The following is a 17,437-nucleotide window of genomic DNA, read 5'->3' on the forward strand; positions in this document are numbered from 1 at the left end:
TCGCCCCAATTTACCCTGACCGCTGCTTTCATCATATACGGCATCTCTCCTGTCAAACTTCCTCCTGACGTGTTTGACAGGATCTGGGCCGTGGTGAACAGTGGGAAAGACGCCCTGTGGAGAGTGAGGAACATGGGGCTGTTCAAAGGCATCGAGGTCCCAGTCAAGGCAGCAGGTAGCCTGGCCCTGTTCATCACCCGAGAGAACTATTACCTCAGAGATCTGTGGAGAGAAGGGAGGGAGGAAGCAGAAAATCTGTGGGAAATAGAGGGCATTGGACAGTATCTCAAGAAACTGTGAAAAACATTATCATGTTTAAATAAAGAATGTGATTTGCACCAGAAAAAAAGAAAATTGTTGCTATGTAACTGTTACCGTGTCAAAATGTAATGAGATGTGATCATATATACTGTTTTAAGTATGTATATTAATGTAAAGCTTTCTGATTTGTGATTTCCTGTATTTTTTTGTGAAAAGGAAATAAAGTTCTTAAATCGGTTCACCCAGGGCGAGGCTCGGCCATTGCACTCCGGCTGTGCTGACCCCTGCGAATTCCCCAAATGTGGGAATCTCGACTGCATAATTTCTGGTAGTGGGGGACTGCGTTCGCGCTCTCCCCTGATGTGCTTGGTCCAAGAACAGATGCGGCAGTGCGGGCGGCTTTGCCGTCTGCTGGGGAGCTGTGCTGGGTGCCGATGAAGCGGCTTCAGCGGTGGGGGTTACTACAGAAACGCCCTGGGCTTTTTCGCGAGCACCGCCTGATAACGTTGTCTCCTTTTCAACCCGCTACAGCCATAACGCTATTTGTATAACCACAAAAAACAATCTTGTGCTTATACACGTTAAATGTTCACCTCGTGACAAGGTACTTCAATTGTGATCTTTCAGCTTGTCTGACCCTGGTGGTCTGGCTGACTTTTGCTTTCTCCCGCTCTCTGTCCTGGGACAGTAATCCTTTATTGTTTTTCTCACACTCCATCAGTTTGACTTTGTAGTTCAGTCTGTTGCCCGTGTGTGTGTGTGTACCAGTTTGTAGTGCAATGTAACCTGACTACCTTACGTCCTGCACTCATAATATAATATATATAGAGAGAGAGATAAATACTGTATATCTTAAGAACAAAATCCAACACCAAAAGCTCTTCATGAGTCATTTTACCCCAGCATTGAAACCGAGTTCTTACCAGCATGCAACACATTGCTAATCCAACCAAAAGATCAAGGTGTGATGGTCAACTTGAAGTGCATGAAGTAGGAGTAGAACAATGTACCCCGAAGCAGGACCACAATTCGAAAGGAGTGGATGCCACTATTTCTCTTTTTTTCTTAGTTATAGGTCCATGGAAGCATTTCAAGCTAATTACACTACTCCTCCTGGACATGAATTCCCTTTTCAAAGCGAGTCTTTTTGCTGTAGTTTGCATGGTTTAGGATGCTGATCGAGGTTAGCCTTGATTTGGTCATGGGGGCCTCGGTACTGTATGCTAATGCTAAAGACAGTTCACCAGTTTTCTGATTGTTGGGTTCTGTATCAGTGCAGGAATGTCAAATAGTGAATGGCTGTACCTCTGTTGTATCCGTGCTCAATGAACGAAATCGGTTATAAATGAATGTATGTATATTTGTACGCAAAACGAGTTGTTTATTGACTGACCTTCAATTGCAGATTTAGAGGCAGCTTCGATATTCGTTTTACAGCCGTTTTTTTTTCATATGAATCACACGCATGCCATTCAAAGAGCCACTTTAGCGATGAGCAGATTGATCCATGTTTCTTGTGCATCTGAAGGGATGTGAGGGAGCTTCTCTTTCTGAACTGGCATGCCTTAAAAATGGACGACCGTCGCGATACCGTTTGCCAGTCAGTGTTGCTGGATGAAACAAAAGTGGGCAGATTGAAATGTTTGGTCTTTTCGTGAGCACCCCGGGAAATAAATGTCCATAGTCGAGGGTTTTTCCTCCCAAAGCCTACGGCACCAACGGCGACCCCTGCTGGCCGAGAGAGCAAAAGCTTACAGCACCTGGTATTCCCAGGCGGTCTCCCATCCAAGTACTAACCAGGCCCGACCCTGCTTAGCTTCCGAGATCAGACGAGATCGGGCGTGTTCAGGGTGGTGTGGCCGTAAGCGAAAGCAACGGCGCCTGACTCGCTACTTGAAGCTGTGTGTGGCGGGGGCTCCGGGCCCCCCGAGCGGGACTCAAGGATCGTTCGTGTGCAACTCTTTGGAAAGGAGCTGCTTTCCAAATCGCATTGCGTGCCTGGATGTTGGCGACTGTGCTCCCGTGCTCCCGTGCTCCCTTCAGTTGCCTGGCCCTGCTCTTGCCCCGCACTGGAGCAGGACAAATAAACTGCACGGAGGAGCACCAGGCAAGTCTTCACCAGACAAAAACCTCCAGTGCACAGCACACTGCAAACATTTCGGGGCTGTCGCGTGTTTATTTCAGCACATAAAGCGCTCGGCGCCTCCGCCCTCTTGTGGCCTTGCGGCGTCAGAGCAAGAGGCTCCTTCTCGCTGCCCTTCCGCTGTGTTGCAGGGCCCCGCGAGGGAACCCGGAGCGCGCACTTTGTGGGGGGGCGGGGGACCGCGTTCGCGCTCTGCCCCCGGTCTCTTGCGCGAGTACTAAATCTCACGGCCCCAGCCAGCGGCCAGGAGACGAGTACAATTTCGCGGGACAGGGGGGCCTCGTCATTGATCGTTACAGGTGAGACGGGGATTAGGAGGAGACCCCGACTGATGGGTGACACACCGCCGTGACTCCTTCTCGAGAGAGACGCCCTGGGATTTGGAACGGCCAAGGAGGGTCAGGACACCTCGGTTTGACGCCTCCCCCCGAAGGACGGCGCCTGTTTGTGCAGCAGAGTGTCGCCATCAGGAGGCTGGGGCATAAGAGGGCCACACAGCCCGCAGGGTGAGCGCTCCCTACTGGTCCCAGTCACACCTCTTGCAGGAGCAGCAGCAGCCTGAGCTTTCCCGGGGGGGAAGCTCCCGTCCGGGTGCCGGCCAGGCTCACACCTGCTGGGCTGCCGGGGGTGAGCCCAGTCGAGAGTCGCAGGGCGAGACCTAGTCACCGGGGAGAAACGATACAAGTGAAGGATTGCTCGGCTCTCGGCTCTTGAAAAGACCGACAAATGACTCGTTCCCGCCGGAGCTGATTGTACCCGCATGTGTGGTGTCGTCTTCTTCCCCCGCCCCGCTGTGTTTGCTGTATTGTCTCTGAAGCCGGCCCCCCCGAGACGAGACGGGCTGTTCCTGTGCCCCAATTAACACTTTACAGGTGCCATTCCCCGGCATTGTGGCCATTGTCGGTGCTCACACGCGATAAGATAAGGCGGAGGAGAGCGGGGCATGCCCAGCGCCAGACATTCAAGGAGGGGGCAGTGCGAGGTGAGGTGAGGTGAGGTGAGGTGAGGTGAGGTGCGACACGCCGGAGCCCCGACGCTGCTAACGCGGAGCACTTGTTGGACTGGCATCGAAAGGACGTGTGCGCTCGGAGCGAGCCTTCCCTGCGGCGGAGCGCGGGAACTTTCTCCCCCCCTCCCGCTGCAGGAGTTGTGTGCGCTGCAGCGGTGCCGAGAGAAAAGCACAGAAGGCAGCAGGCTCTGGAGAGCAGGTAAGAGACGGAGGCGAGCAGGCTCGTTTTTTTTGGAAATTGCTGAAAAGGTTTGTTCGGTGTGTGGCAGGCGCACGTCGCGAGCTTGCGTGGCGATCTGCCGGCCTGGTGATATGTAAATGAGGCCGAATTGCATCCCGGGACATGCTGCGGATGCGAAATGGCGACTGCAGATGTGTAGGAAACGACGCGCTCGTTTTCTCGCTTTGCCCTCGCTTTTGAGTGTTAGTGTGGCGTGTGAGTGTGCGAAAGAGTGGGCCCAGCAGGAGGCGGTGGCGTGCGGGGCGAGGAGCTGGCCTAGGCTGCGAGTACTGTGCTGTGAGTGCGGCCCGCTTGCAGGGGCCTGTACAACTCATACTTACCTGGCAGGGGAGATACCTTGATCAGCCTGTAGGTGGAGTAGTTGGATTGTTTTTCTTTTGTTGGAAGCAGTGTTCGATTTGCGGTTTTTGAAATGGCAACCTTTGGATCCCGTAAGAATGCTGTACGTTTTGAGCTCTTGGATGACCTCTTCATGGATCGTATGCAGTTCAGCAGAAAAGTGTTACAGAAGGAACTTGGCTTTGAACCTCGGCACTTGGATTTCATCTTCGCTCTCCCAGGTCAGAAAGCATTTGAGGTTGTATTTGCTACCTATCCTCTGTTTGAACAATGCGTGGATGTGTTTGAGGCAAAAAGAGGCAAAGTTCCTGCACTTGAGAAGATCAACTTGCAGCCTCTGACACAGAGAGAGAGGAAAACGGTGCATGTTGTTATGTTCTCGGAACTGGCAAAGACGGAGGACATTCACACCTGGCTTAACCAGTACTGCACCGTCCACCATGGAACTGAGGTTAGAGATGTTGATGGTATAAAAACAGGAGCAAGGAAATTCGAGGTTCGCTTGCTACCGGACAGCGTAAATGGAGGCTTAAGGCACCTGCCCTCTACAATCCGGCTGGGCGCCTGCAATGGCTATGTGTTTTATGTGGGACAACCAAAGGTGTGTCGGCGCTGTGGTGCTGTGGGACACCTGGCATCGTCCTGCACTGTGAAATGCTGCAAGACCTGTGGCAAACAGGGACATTTAGCCTCTGACTGTTCAATGCTGCCAAAGTGCAATTTATGTGGCTCGGAAGGACACGTTTTTAAGAACTGCCCTCACGCCTACGCCAATAAACTCAAAATGAGAAAGGATGAGGCAGTGCTTGTTTCAGCCAAACCGGCCCGAAAATCCAAAGCAAACAACAAGTCAAACAAAGAACCCTTGTTGGACAAAGACTCTCAGCCTCCAGCCAGGATCAGTCCTGCTGTGGCTCCGGGGCTGGTGGAAGAGAAATCCACTACGCCCCCACAACCGCAGACTGCACCAGACAAGCACGAGGGTTTGAAAACCCCCGAGAACAGCGAGGACCCCTCCCCCACTCCTGCTCCTCAGAACGAGGGCCAGTGTGGGGCCCCCCGGTGGAGCGGGTCCAGCGAGGATACCCAGGATTCAGCGGAGCTGCTTTTCTCAGACTCTGCAAGTGCTACAGATGCCCTCCTCTCCTCCATCCAGTCCATCACGGAGGATCTGCAGCAGCTGGTGGGTGAGGGGGAAGAGGAGACTGGTGCATCGGCTGCACCCCTTTCCCCTCAGTGCTCCCAGGAGCTGGACTTGAGGAAAAGAAAAAATGACTCTGTTTTCTCCCCGAGCGAGGAGGAAGGAGAGCATGGCGATGGGGACAGCTGGAACCTCTCCACCCCTCCCTCTACCCCCTTCCTTGAAATGGACTCTGTGAACGCTTTTACTGCTGCCACCCTGATGAAGGCTCATTCAGAGGATGGCTGGCAGGAAATTGGTAAGAAGAAAAAGAAAAAGAAAAAGGTAACAGGTGAGACCGAAGAGAAATGTGTTTTGTAAAGACTGGTTCCACTTTCTTATGTAATATGGCTCTTAACATAATTTCTCTTAACACAAGAGGTATCAATGACAGAGTTAAATGCCAGTCTGTCTTTGATTACCTCCAGCAGAGAGAGGGAGATGTGTTGATGTTGCAGGAGTGTGCTTTAGCCTATCAAGAGAGGTATAAAAGTTTTGAAGATAGGTGGGATAAAGGGCCTTCTGTTTGGTCAGGGGACAATAACAACAGAGCCTCTGGCGTGGCCATTCTTTTCAAAGGATGGGCATTCAAATTGAAAAGTATTCAGAGGGTCATAGATGGCAGGTTGCTGTGTGTGGATGTGGAATGGGGGACCGTTAACCTGCGGCTAATCAATGTGTATTGCCCTACTGACGTAGGAGGAAGGGTGGAGCTACTCAAGGCACTCTCCCCCCTATTGTTATGCAGCACAGACGTGATAGTGGGAGGGGATTTTAATTGTATCTTAGAGCACACAGACAGGCAGTCTAGCTCGCCGATAAAATTGGATTCCAGCTCACTGGCCCTGCAAAACTTAGTTCAAGACTTTAAACTCTCAGACACATATAGATGTATATATCCCACAACAGCAGGATATACATGGTCAGGGAGGAATAGCAGCTCCAGAATTGACTATTGCTTTGTCTCAGAGAGAGTGAAAGTTGTTGGGGTCACTCTTCAGCCTGTCTTCTTCTCAGATCATCAGGCTTTAGGGTGTAGAGTGGAACTCCAGGGCGGGACTGTCTTTGGCCCAGGCCTCTGGAAACTCAACACAAAGCTGCTAGAGAACGAGGGGGTAGTATCCCGCTACAAGGAGAAACTATCACAGTGGCTGTCCTTGCAGTGTCTGTACGGGTCAGTAGGAGAGTGGTGGGAGGAGGTGAAGGTGAGGACAAAGGCCTTTTTCATGGCTGAGGGAAGGAAGGCTGCTGCCAGACGGAGAGGAGTGCTAGCCAGGAAACAGAGGCAGCTGCAGCGTCTCTACACGATGCTGCACAGTGGCTTCGATGTGCTCGAGGATATCGCCCTTTTAAAAAAGGACATCCGGAGCATAGCCGAAGAAAGTAGTCGAGGAGTGCTGTTAAGAAGCAGAGTGCAGTTCTTGGAAGAAAATGAGAAGTGTACTCGCTTCTTTTTCAGGAAAGTGGTAGGCTCCAAGACTGTCATGGAAAGTGTAGTTGATGAGGAGGGACGAGAGAGAACAGAGCCGAGTGCTATCCTCTCCTGCACCGAGGCCTTCTACTCAAGACTGTACAGCTCTACAGAGGTAAAGGATGAAGATATTCATTTTTTTACCTCAAAGCTAGAAAACATTTTGAGTGAAGAAGATAGGGAAGTACTTGAGAGGGATTTGACAGTAGAAGAGCTGAGACAGGCTATGGAGAGCTTACAGAAGGGGAAAACTCCGGGTGCTGACGGGCTCCCTAAAGAATTTTATTGCACCTTTTGGGATCTGCTTCAGGATCCGCTACTGCTCCTATTCGAGGAAAGCTACAAGACAGAATTGCTGCCTGACTCCTTAAGAGAAGGCACTATCTCTCTCTTGTTTAAGAAAGGAGCAAAAAATGACATAAAGAACTGGAGACCCCTCAGCCTGTTAGGCGTGGACACTAAGATCCTGTCCAAAGCCCTTTTCCTGCGCCTACAAAATGTAGTGGCCTCACTGGTAGGGAAAGAACAGACTTGTGGGATAGCAGGACGCCTGATGAGCGACAACCTGGCCTTGTTGAGGGATGTCTGTCTGTACTCTGAGGATCGCTCCCTCCCTCTGTGCATTTTAGGTGTAGACCTAGAAAAGGCCTTTGACCGCCTAAACCGGCAGTACTTAACATCGGTACTTGAGCACATGAAGTTTGGCCCCATCATGAGAAAGTGGATTAACCTGCTGTACACAGGTAGCAACAGCAGAGTCATGGTTAATGGCAATAGATCACGCACCTTTGAAGTCTGTTCAGGGGTGAGGCAGGGCTGCCCATTATCCCCCTTGTTATTCGTTTTGGCTATGGAGCCCTTAGCCTGTGCCTTGCGCCAGGATCAGGCCATTAATGGGATACCAGTGCCTGGAAGTGGGGGAGGAGAGGTAAAGACGTCTCTATACATGGATGACGTCACCCTGCTCCTCTCTGACAATGCCTCAATTAGCAGAGCTCTGCAGTGCTGTGATCGGTTCTCTTTGGCTTCCTCTGCAAAAATTAACACATCTAAGAGTGAGATTTTTTATCAGAACTGGAGGGAGCCAAAAGAAGGACATGATCTCAGGCTGCAAGAGAAGAGAATTAAGGTCCTGGGGGTGTATTTTGGAGAAGAGATGGGAACAGTAAATTGGCAGAACAAATTGCCAATCTTAAACAAAAAACTGATGCAATGGAAGGACCGAGACCTCACCATGACAGGGAAGGTGCTGGTCATCAAAGCCGAGCTCTTGCCTGTCTTGAATTTTCTGGCTTCTACCTTCCCAATCCCACACCGTGTTGCGGCGGTGCTGAGGAGATTGATGTTTCAATTTCTATGGGGTGGGAAGCAGGAAAGACTCAGAAGGGAAATAATGTACAGGCCGCTACCCTCAGGGGGGAAGTCTGTCCCAGATATTGCTACGAAGCTGCTGTGCATTTTCCTGGCCTCTGTGCTGAGAGGCTTTGCAACAGCACCTGCAGCGCGTACCTGGACTTATTTTTCCAGGCTCTGGGTAGGTAGGGAGGTGTTCAGAGTGTGGGGTGTCAGACCCAAGCTGGACGTCCCACTCTCTGACACATGCCCTGCAATTTATGGGACAGTTAAAAGTTTTCTAAGATCTCACCCAATTGGCCATATTCCCCTCCGAGATGTCAGCGTCCAAAAACTGGAAGATTTCGTAGCACCCCAGAACAATAGGCAGACCCCTGTGGGCATTTTAACATCAGCCCAAACAAGGAAGGTGTGGAAACACACATCCTCTAAATTTCTGTGCAACATTCACAGAGATTTAGCCTGGAGTGTCGTCCACCAGTGCTTACCGGTACGAACTTTCTTGTACCGTAGGGGCCTCACCCCCAGCCCTCGCTGCGTTAGGGTGGGCTGCGGCGAGGAGGAGACTGTGACCCATCTCCTGTGGTCCTGCTTTTTTGCTAAGGCCTTCTGGGCACAGTTTGAAGATTGGTTGCAGGCTCTCTCGCCCCAATTTACCCTGACCGCTGCTTTCATCATATACGGCATCTCTCCTGTCAAACTTCCTCCTGACGTGTTTGACAGGATCTGGGCCGTGGTGAACAGTGGGAAAGACGCCCTGTGGAGAGTGAGGAACATGGGGCTGTTCAAAGGCATCGAGGTCCCAGTCAAGGCAGCAGGTAGCCTGGCCCTGTTCATCACCCGAGAGAACTATTACCTCAGAGATCTGTGGAGAGAAGGGAGGGAGGAAGCAGAAAATCTGTGGGAAATAGAGGGAATTGGACAGTATCTCAAGAAACTGTGAAAAACATTATCATGTTTAAATAAAGAATGTGATTTGCACCAGAAAAAAAGAAAATTGTTGCTATGTAACTGTTACCGTGTCAAAATGTAATGAGATGTGATCATATATACTGTTTTAAGTATGTATATTAATGTAAAGCTTTCTGATTTGTGATTTCCTGTAATTTTTTGTGAAAAGAAAATAAAGTTCTTAAAAATCGAAAAATCGGTTCACCCAGGGCGAGGCTCGGCCATTGCACTCCGGCTGTGCTGACCCCTGCGAATTCCCCAAATGTGGGAATCTCGACTGCATAATTTCTGGTAGTGGGGGACTGCGTTCGCGCTCTCCCCTGATGTGCTTGGTCCAAGAACAGATGCGGCAGTGCGGGCGGCTTTGCCGTCTGCTGGGGAGCTGTGCTGGGTGCCGATGAAGCGGCTTCAGCGGTGGGGGTTACTACAGAAACGCCCTGGGCTTTTTCGCGAGCACCGCCTGATAACGTTGTCTCCTTTTCAACCCGCTACAGCCATAACGCTATTTGTATAACCACAAAAAACAATCTTGTGCTTATACACGTTAAATGTTCACCTCGTGACAAGGTACTTCAATTGTGATCTTTCAGCTTGTCTGACCCTGGTGGTCTGGCTGACTTTTGCTTTCTCCCGCTCTCTGTCCTGGGACAGTAATCCTTTATTGTTTTTCTCACACTCCATCAGTTTGACTTTGTAGTTCAGTCTGTTGCCCGTGTGTGTGTGTGTACCAGTTTGTAGTGCAATGTAACCTGACTACCTTACGTCCTGCACTCATAATATAATATATATAGAGAGAGAGATAAATACTGTATATCTTAAGAACAAAATCCAACACCAAAAGCTCTTCATGAGTCATTTTACCCCAGCATTGAAACCGAGTTCTTACCAGCATGCAACACATTGCTAATCCAACCAAAAGATCAAGGTGTGATGGTCAACTTGAAGTGCATGAAGTAGGAGTAGAACAATGTACCCCGAAGCAGGACCACAATTCGAAAGGAGTGGATGCCACTATTTCTCTTTTTTTCTTAGTTATAGGTCCATGGAAGCATTTCAAGCTAATTACACTACTCCTCCTGGACATGAATTCCCTTTTCAAAGCGAGTCTTTTTGCTGTAGTTTGCATGGTTTAGGATGCTGATCGAGGTTAGCCTTGATTTGGTCATGGGGGCCTCGGTACTGTATGCTAATGCTAAAGACAGTTCACCAGTTTTCTGATTGTTGGGTTCTGTATCAGTGCAGGAATGTCAAATAGTGAATGGCTGTACCTCTGTTGTATCCGTGCTCAATGAACGAAATCGGTTATAAATGAATGTATGTATATTTGTACGCAAAACGAGTTGTTTATTGACTGACCTTCAATTGCAGATTTAGAGGCAGCTTCGATATTCGTTTTACAGCCGTTTTTTTTTCATATGAATCACACGCATGCCATTCAAAGAGCCACTTTAGCGATGAGCAGATTGATCCATGTTTCTTGTGCATCTGAAGGGATGTGAGGGAGCTTCTCTTTCTGAACTGGCATGCCTTAAAAATGGACGACCGTCGCGATACCGTTTGCCAGTCAGTGTTGCTGGATGAAACAAAAGTGGGCAGATTGAAATGTTTGGTCTTTTCGTGAGCACCCCGGGAAATAAATGTCCATAGTCGAGGGTTTTTCCTCCCAAAGCCTACGGCACCAACGGCGACCCCTGCTGGCCGAGAGAGCAAAAGCTTACAGCACCTGGTATTCCCAGGCGGTCTCCCATCCAAGTACTAACCAGGCCCGACCCTGCTTAGCTTCCGAGATCAGACGAGATCGGGCGTGTTCAGGGTGGTGTGGCCGTAAGCGAAAGCAACGGCGCCTGACTCGCTACTTGAAGCTGTGTGTGGCGGGGGCTCCGGGCCCCCCGAGCGGGACTCAAGGATCGTTCGTGTGCAACTCTTTGGAAAGGAGCTGCTTTCCAAATCGCATTGCGTGCCTGGATGTTGGCGACTGTGCTCCCGTGCTCCCGTGCTCCCTTCAGTTGCCTGGCCCTGCTCTTGCCCCGCACTGGAGCAGGACAAATAAACTGCACGGAGGAGCACCAGGCAAGTCTTCACCAGACAAAAACCTCCAGTGCACAGCACACTGCAAACATTTCGGGGCTGTCGCGTGTTTATTTCAGCACATAAAGCGCTCGGCGCCTCCGCCCTCTTGTGGCCTTGCGGCGTCAGAGCAAGAGGCTCCTTCTCGCTGCCCTTCCGCTGTGTTGCAGGGCCCCGCGAGGGAACCCGGAGCGCGCACTTTGTGGGGGGGCGGGGGACCGCGTTCGCGCTCTGCCCCCGGTCTCTTGCGCGAGTACTAAATCTCACGGCCCCAGCCAGCGGCCAGGAGACGAGTACAATTTCGCGGGACAGGGGGGCCTCGTCATTGATCGTTACAGGTGAGACGGGGATTAGGAGGAGACCCCGACTGATGGGTGACACACCGCCGTGACTCCTTCTCGAGAGAGACGCCCTGGGATTTGGAACGGCCAAGGAGGGTCAGGACACCTCGGTTTGACGCCTCCCCCCGAAGGACGGCGCCTGTTTGTGCAGCAGAGTGTCGCCATCAGGAGGCTGGGGCATAAGAGGGCCACACAGCCCGCAGGGTGAGCGCTCCCTACTGGTCCCAGTCACACCTCTTGCAGGAGCAGCAGCAGCCTGAGCTTTCCCGGGGGGGAAGCTCCCGTCCGGGTGCCGGCCAGGCTCACACCTGCTGGGCTGCCGGGGGTGAGCCCAGTCGAGAGTCGCAGGGCGAGACCTAGTCACCGGGGAGAAACGATACAAGTGAAGGATTGCTCGGCTCTCGGCTCTTGAAAAGACCGACAAATGACTCGTTCCCGCCGGAGCTGATTGTACCCGCATGTGTGGTGTCGTCTTCTTCCCCCGCCCCGCTGTGTTTGCTGTATTGTCTCTGAAGCCGGCCCCCCCGAGACGAGACGGGCTGTTCCTGTGCCCCAATTAACACTTTACAGGTGCCATTCCCCGGCATTGTGGCCATTGTCGGTGCTCACACGCGATAAGATAAGGCGGAGGAGAGCGGGGCATGCCCAGCGCCAGACATTCAAGGAGGGGGCAGTGCGAGGTGAGGTGAGGTGAGGTGAGGTGAGGTGAGGTGCGACACGCCGGAGCCCCGACGCTGCTAACGCGGAGCACTTGTTGGACTGGCATCGAAAGGACGTGTGCGCTCGGAGCGAGCCTTCCCTGCGGCGGAGCGCGGGAACTTTCTCCCCCCCTCCCGCTGCAGGAGTTGTGTGCGCTGCAGCGGTGCCGAGAGAAAAGCACAGAAGGCAGCAGGCTCTGGAGAGCAGGTAAGAGACGGAGGCGAGCAGGCTCGTTTTTTTTGGAAATTGCTGAAAAGGTTTGTTCGGTGTGTGGCAGGCGCACGTCGCGAGCTTGCGTGGCGATCTGCCGGCCTGGTGATATGTAAATGAGGCCGAATTGCATCCCGGGACATGCTGCGGATGCGAAATGGCGACTGCAGATGTGTAGGAAACGACGCGCTCGTTTTCTCGCTTTGCCCTCGCTTTTGAGTGTTAGTGTGGCGTGTGAGTGTGCGAAAGAGTGGGCCCAGCAGGAGGCGGTGGCGTGCGGGGCGAGGAGCTGGCCTAGGCTGCGAGTACTGTGCTGTGAGTGCGGCCCGCTTGCAGGGGCCTGTACAACTCATACTTACCTGGCAGGGGAGATACCTTGATCAAGAAGGAGGTTCACCCAGGGCGAGGCTCGGCCATTGCACTCCGGCTGTGCTGACCCCTGCGAATTCCCCAAATGTGGGAATCTCGACTGCATAATTTCTGGTAGTGGGGGACTGCGTTCGCGCTCTCCCCTGATGTGCTTGGTCCAAGAACAGATGCGGCAGTGCGGGCGGCTTTGCCGTCTGCTGGGGAGCTGTGCTGGGTGCCGATGAAGCGGCTTCAGCGGTGGGGGTTACTACAGAAACGCCCTGGGCTTTTTCGCGAGCACCGCCTGATAACGTTGTCTCCTTTTCAACCCGCTACAGCCATAACGCTATTTGTATAACCACAAAAAACAATCTTGTGCTTATACACGTTAAATGTTCACCTCGTCACAAGGTACTTCAATTGTGATCTTTCAGCTTGTCTGACCCTGGTGGTCTGGCTGACTTTTGCTTTCTCCCGCTCTCTGTCCTGGGACAGTAATCCTTTATTGTTTTTCTCACACTCCATCAGTTTGACTTTGTAGTTCAGTCTGTTGCCCGTGTGTGTGTGTGTACCAGTTTGTAGTGCAATGTAACCTGACTACCTTACGTCCTGCACTCATAATATAATATATATAGAGAGAGAGATAAATACTGTATATCTTAAGAACAAAATCCAACACCAAAAGCTCTTCATGAGTCATTTTACCCCAGCATTGAAACCGAGTTCTTACCAGCATGCAACACATTGCTAATCCAACCAAAAGATCAAGGTGTGATGGTCAACTTGAAGTGCATGAAGTAGGAGTAGAACAATGTACCCCGAAGCAGGACCACAATTCGAAAGGAGTGGATGCCACTATTTCTCTTTTTTTCTTAGTTATAGGTCCATGGAAGCATTTCAAGCTAATTACACTACTCCTCCTGGACATGAATTCCCTTTTCAAAGCGAGTCTTTTTGCTGTAGTTTGCATGGTTTAGGATGCTGATCGAGGTTAGCCTTGATTTGGTCATGGGGGCCTCGGTACTGTATGCTAATGCTAAAGACAGTTCACCAGTTTTCTGATTGTTGGGTTCTGTATCAGTGCAGGAATGTCAAATAGTGAATGGCTGTACCTCTGTTGTATCCGTGCTCAATGAACGAAATCGGTTATAAATGAATGTATGTATATTTGTACGCAAAACGAGTTGTTTATTGACTGACCTTCAATTGCAGATTTAGAGGCAGCTTCGATATTCGTTTTACAGCCGTTTTTTTTTCATATGAATCACACGCATGCCATTCAAAGAGCCACTTTAGCGATGAGCAGATTGATCCATGTTTCTTGTGCATCTGAAGGGATGTGAGGGAGCTTCTCTTTCTGAACTGGCATGCCTTAAAAATGGACGACCGTCGCGATACCGTTTGCCAGTCAGTGTTGCTGGATGAAACAAAAGTGGGCAGATTGAAATGTTTGGTCTTTTCGTGAGCACCCCGGGAAATAAATGTCCATAGTCGAGGGTTTTTCCTCCCAAAGCCTACGGCACCAACGGCGACCCCTGCTGGCCGAGAGAGCAAAAGCTTACAGCACCTGGTATTCCCAGGCGGTCTCCCATCCAAGTACTAACCAGGTCCGACCCTGCTTAGCTTCCGAGATCAGACGAGATCGGGCGTGTTCAGGGTGGTGTGGCCGTAAGCGAAAGCAACGGCGCCTGACTCGCTACTTGAAGCTGTGTGTGGCGGGGGCTCCGGGCCCCCCGAGCGGGACTCAAGGATCGTTCGTGTGCAACTCTTTGGAAAGGAGCTGCTTTCCAAATCGCATTGCGTGCCTGGATGTTGGCGACTGTGCTCCCGTGCTCCCGTGCTCCCTTCAGTTGCCTGGCCCTGCTCTTGCCCCGCACTGGAGCAGGACAAATAAACTGCACGGAGGAGCACCAGGCAAGTCTTCACCAGACAAAAACCTCCAGTGCACAGCACACTGCAAACATTTCGGGGCTGTCGCGTGTTTATTTCAGCACATAAAGCGCTCGGCGCCTCCGCCCTCTTGTGGCCTTGCGGCGTCAGAGCAAGAGGCTCCTTCTCGCTGCCCTTCCGCTGTGTTGCAGGGCCCCGCGAGGGAACCCGGAGCGCGCACTTTGTGGGGGGGCGGGGGACCGCGTTCGCGCTCTGCCCCCGGTCTCTTGCGCGAGTACTAAATCTCACGGCCCCAGCCAGCGGCCAGGAGACGAGTACAATTTCGCGGGACAGGGGGGCCTCGTCATTGATCGTTACAGGTGAGACGGGGATTAGGAGGAGACCCCGACTGATGGGTGACACACCGCCGTGACTCCTTCTCGAGAGAGACGCCCTGGGATTTGGAACGGCCAAGGAGGGTCAGGACACCTCGGTTTGACGCCTCCCCCCGAAGGACGGCGCCTGTTTGTGCAGCAGAGTGTCGCCATCAGGAGGCTGGGGCATAAGAGGGCCACACAGCCCGCAGGGTGAGCGCTCCCTACTGGTCCCAGTCACACCTCTTGCAGGAGCAGCAGCAGCCTGAGCTTTCCCGGGGGGGAAGCTCCCGTCCGGGTGCCGGCCAGGCTCACACCTGCTGGGCTGCCGGGGGTGAGCCCAGTCGAGAGTCGCAGGGCGAGACCTAGTCACCGGGGAGAAACGATACAAGTGAAGGATTGCTCGGCTCTCGGCTCTTGAAAAGACCGACAAATGACTCGTTCCCGCCGGAGCTGATTGTACCCGCATGTGTGGTGTCGTCTTCTTCCCCCGCCCCGCTGTGTTTGCTGTATTGTCTCTGAAGCCGGCCCCCCCGAGACGAGACGGGCTGTTCCTGTGCCCCAATTAACACTTTACAGGTGCCATTCCCCGGCATTGTGGCCATTGTCGGTGCTCACACGCGATAAGATAAGGCGGAGGAGAGCGGGGCATGCCCAGCGCCAGACATTCAAGGAGGGGGCAGTGCGAGGTGAGGTGAGGTGAGGTGAGGTGAGGTGCGACACGCCGGAGCCCCGACGCTGCTAACGCGGAGCACTTGTTGGACTGGCATCGAAAGGACGTGTGCGCTCGGAGCGAGCCTTCCCTGCGGCGGAGCGCGGGAACTTTCTCCCCCCCTCCCGCTGCAGGAGTTGTGTGCGCTGCAGCGGTGCCGAGAGAAAAGCACAGAAGGCAGCAGGCTCTGGAGAGCAGGTAAGAGACGGAGGCGAGCAGGCTCGTTTTTTTTGGAAATTGCTGAAAAGGTTTGTTCGGTGTGTGGCAGGCGCACGTCGCGAGCTTGCGTGGCGATCTGCCGGCCTGGTGATATGTAAATGAGGCCGAATTGCATCCCGGGACATGCTGCGGATGCGAAATGGCGACTGCAGATGTGTAGGAAACGACGCGCTCGTTTTCTCGCTTTGCCCTCGCTTTTGAGTGTTAGTGTGGCGTGTGAGTGTGCGAAAGAGTGGGCCCAGCAGGAGGCGGTGGCGTGCGGGGCGAGGAGCTGGCCTAGGCTGCGAGTACTGTGCTGTGAGTGCGGCCCGCTTGCAGGGGCCTGTACAACTCATACTTACCTGGCAGGGGAGATACCTTGATCAGCCTGTAGGTGGAGTAGTTGGATTGTTTTTCTTTTGTTGGAAGCAGTGTTCGATTTGCGGTTCTTGAAATGGCAACCTTTGGATCCCGTAAGAATGCTGTACGTTTTGAGCTCTTGGATGACCTCTTCATGGATCGTATGCAGTTCAGCAGAAAAGTGTTACAGAAGGAACTTGGCTTTGAACCTCGGCACTTGGATTTCATCTTCGCTCTCCCAGGTCAGAAAGCGTTTGAGGTTGTATTTGCTACCTATCCTCTGTTTGAACAATGCGTGGATGTGTTTGAGGCAAAAAGAGGCAAAGTTCCTGCACTTGAGAAGATCAACTTGCAGCCTCTGACACAGAGAGAGAGGAAAACGGTGCATGTTGTTATGTTCTCGGAACTGGCAAAGACGGAGGACATTCACACCTGGCTTAACCAGTACTGCACCGTCCACCATGGAACTGAGGTTAGAGATGTTGATGGTATAAAAACAGGAGCAAGGAAATTCGAGGTTCGCTTGCTACCGGACAGCGTAAATGGAGGCTTAAGGCACCTGCCCTCTACAATCCGGCTGGGCGCCTGCAATGGCTATGTGTTTTATGTGGGACAACCAAAGGTGTGTCGGCGCTGTGGTGCTGTGGGACACCTGGCATCGTCCTGCACTGTGAAATGCTGCAAGACCTGTGGCAAACAGGGACATTTAGCCTCTGACTGTTCAATGCTGCCAAAGTGCAATTTATGTGGCTCGGAAGGACACGTTTTTAAGAACTGCCCTCACGCCTACGCCAATAAACTCAAAATGAGAAAGGATGAGGCAGTGCTTGTTTCAGCCAAACCGGCCCGAAAATCCAAAGCAAACAACAAGTCAAACAAAGAACCCTTGTTGGACAAAGACTCTCAGCCTCCAGCCAGGATCAGTCCTGCTGTGGCTCCGGGGCTGGTGGAAGAGAAATCCACTACGCCCCCACAACCGCAGACTGCACCAGACAAGCACGAGGGTTTGAAAACCCCCGAGAACAGCGAGGACCCCTCCCCCACTCCTGCTCCTCAGAACGAGGGCCAGTGTGGGGCCCCCCGGTGGAGCGGGTCCAGCGAGGATACCCAGGATTCAGCGGAGCTGCTTTTCTCAGACTCTGCAAGTGCTACAGATGCCCTCCTCTCCTCCATCCAGTCCATCACGGAGGATCTGCAGCAGCTGGTGGGTGAGGGGGAAGAGGAGACTGGTGCATCGGCTGCACCCCTTTCCCCTCAGTGCTCCCAGGAGCTGGACTTGAGGAAAAGAAAAAATGACTCTGTTTTCTCCCC

At 52.4% G+C, this 17,437-nt stretch overlaps 6 non-coding genes across 6 annotated transcripts; 3 read left to right on the forward strand and 3 right to left on the reverse strand.

Moving 5' to 3' along the window:
* Positions 1 to 459: 459 nt before the first annotated feature.
* LOC148678952 (U1 spliceosomal RNA) lies at positions 460 to 621 on the forward strand. Its single transcript, XR_015940222.1, has one exon. It is a non-coding gene; the product is annotated as a U1 spliceosomal RNA (small nuclear RNA).
* A 1,388-nt stretch (positions 622 to 2,009) lies between these two features.
* Positions 2,010 to 2,128, reverse strand: LOC148678953 (5S ribosomal RNA). Its single transcript, XR_015940735.1, has one exon. It is a non-coding gene; the product is annotated as a 5S ribosomal RNA (ribosomal RNA).
* A 6,972-nt stretch (positions 2,129 to 9,100) lies between these two features.
* Positions 9,101 to 9,271, forward strand: LOC148678954 (U1 spliceosomal RNA). Its single transcript, XR_015940259.1, has one exon. It is a non-coding gene; the product is annotated as a U1 spliceosomal RNA (small nuclear RNA).
* A 1,388-nt stretch (positions 9,272 to 10,659) lies between these two features.
* LOC148678955 (5S ribosomal RNA) lies at positions 10,660 to 10,778 on the reverse strand. The gene has a single exon (XR_015940739.1). It is a non-coding gene; the product is annotated as a 5S ribosomal RNA (ribosomal RNA).
* Positions 10,779 to 12,616: 1,838 nt separating this feature from the next.
* On the forward strand, positions 12,617 to 12,780 carry LOC148678956 (U1 spliceosomal RNA). Its single transcript, XR_015940188.1, has one exon. It is a non-coding gene; the product is annotated as a U1 spliceosomal RNA (small nuclear RNA).
* Positions 12,781 to 14,168: 1,388 nt separating this feature from the next.
* LOC148678957 (5S ribosomal RNA) lies at positions 14,169 to 14,287 on the reverse strand. The gene has a single exon (XR_015940752.1). It is a non-coding gene; the product is annotated as a 5S ribosomal RNA (ribosomal RNA).
* Positions 14,288 to 17,437: the final 3,150 nt, after the last annotated feature.

This window comes from Lepisosteus platostomus, chromosome 1, assembly GCF_059453375.1.
Source record: "Lepisosteus platostomus isolate fLepPlt1 chromosome 1, fLepPlt1.hap1, whole genome shotgun sequence".
In the NCBI taxonomy this organism is placed as follows: domain Eukaryota; kingdom Metazoa; phylum Chordata; class Actinopteri; order Semionotiformes; family Lepisosteidae; genus Lepisosteus; species Lepisosteus platostomus.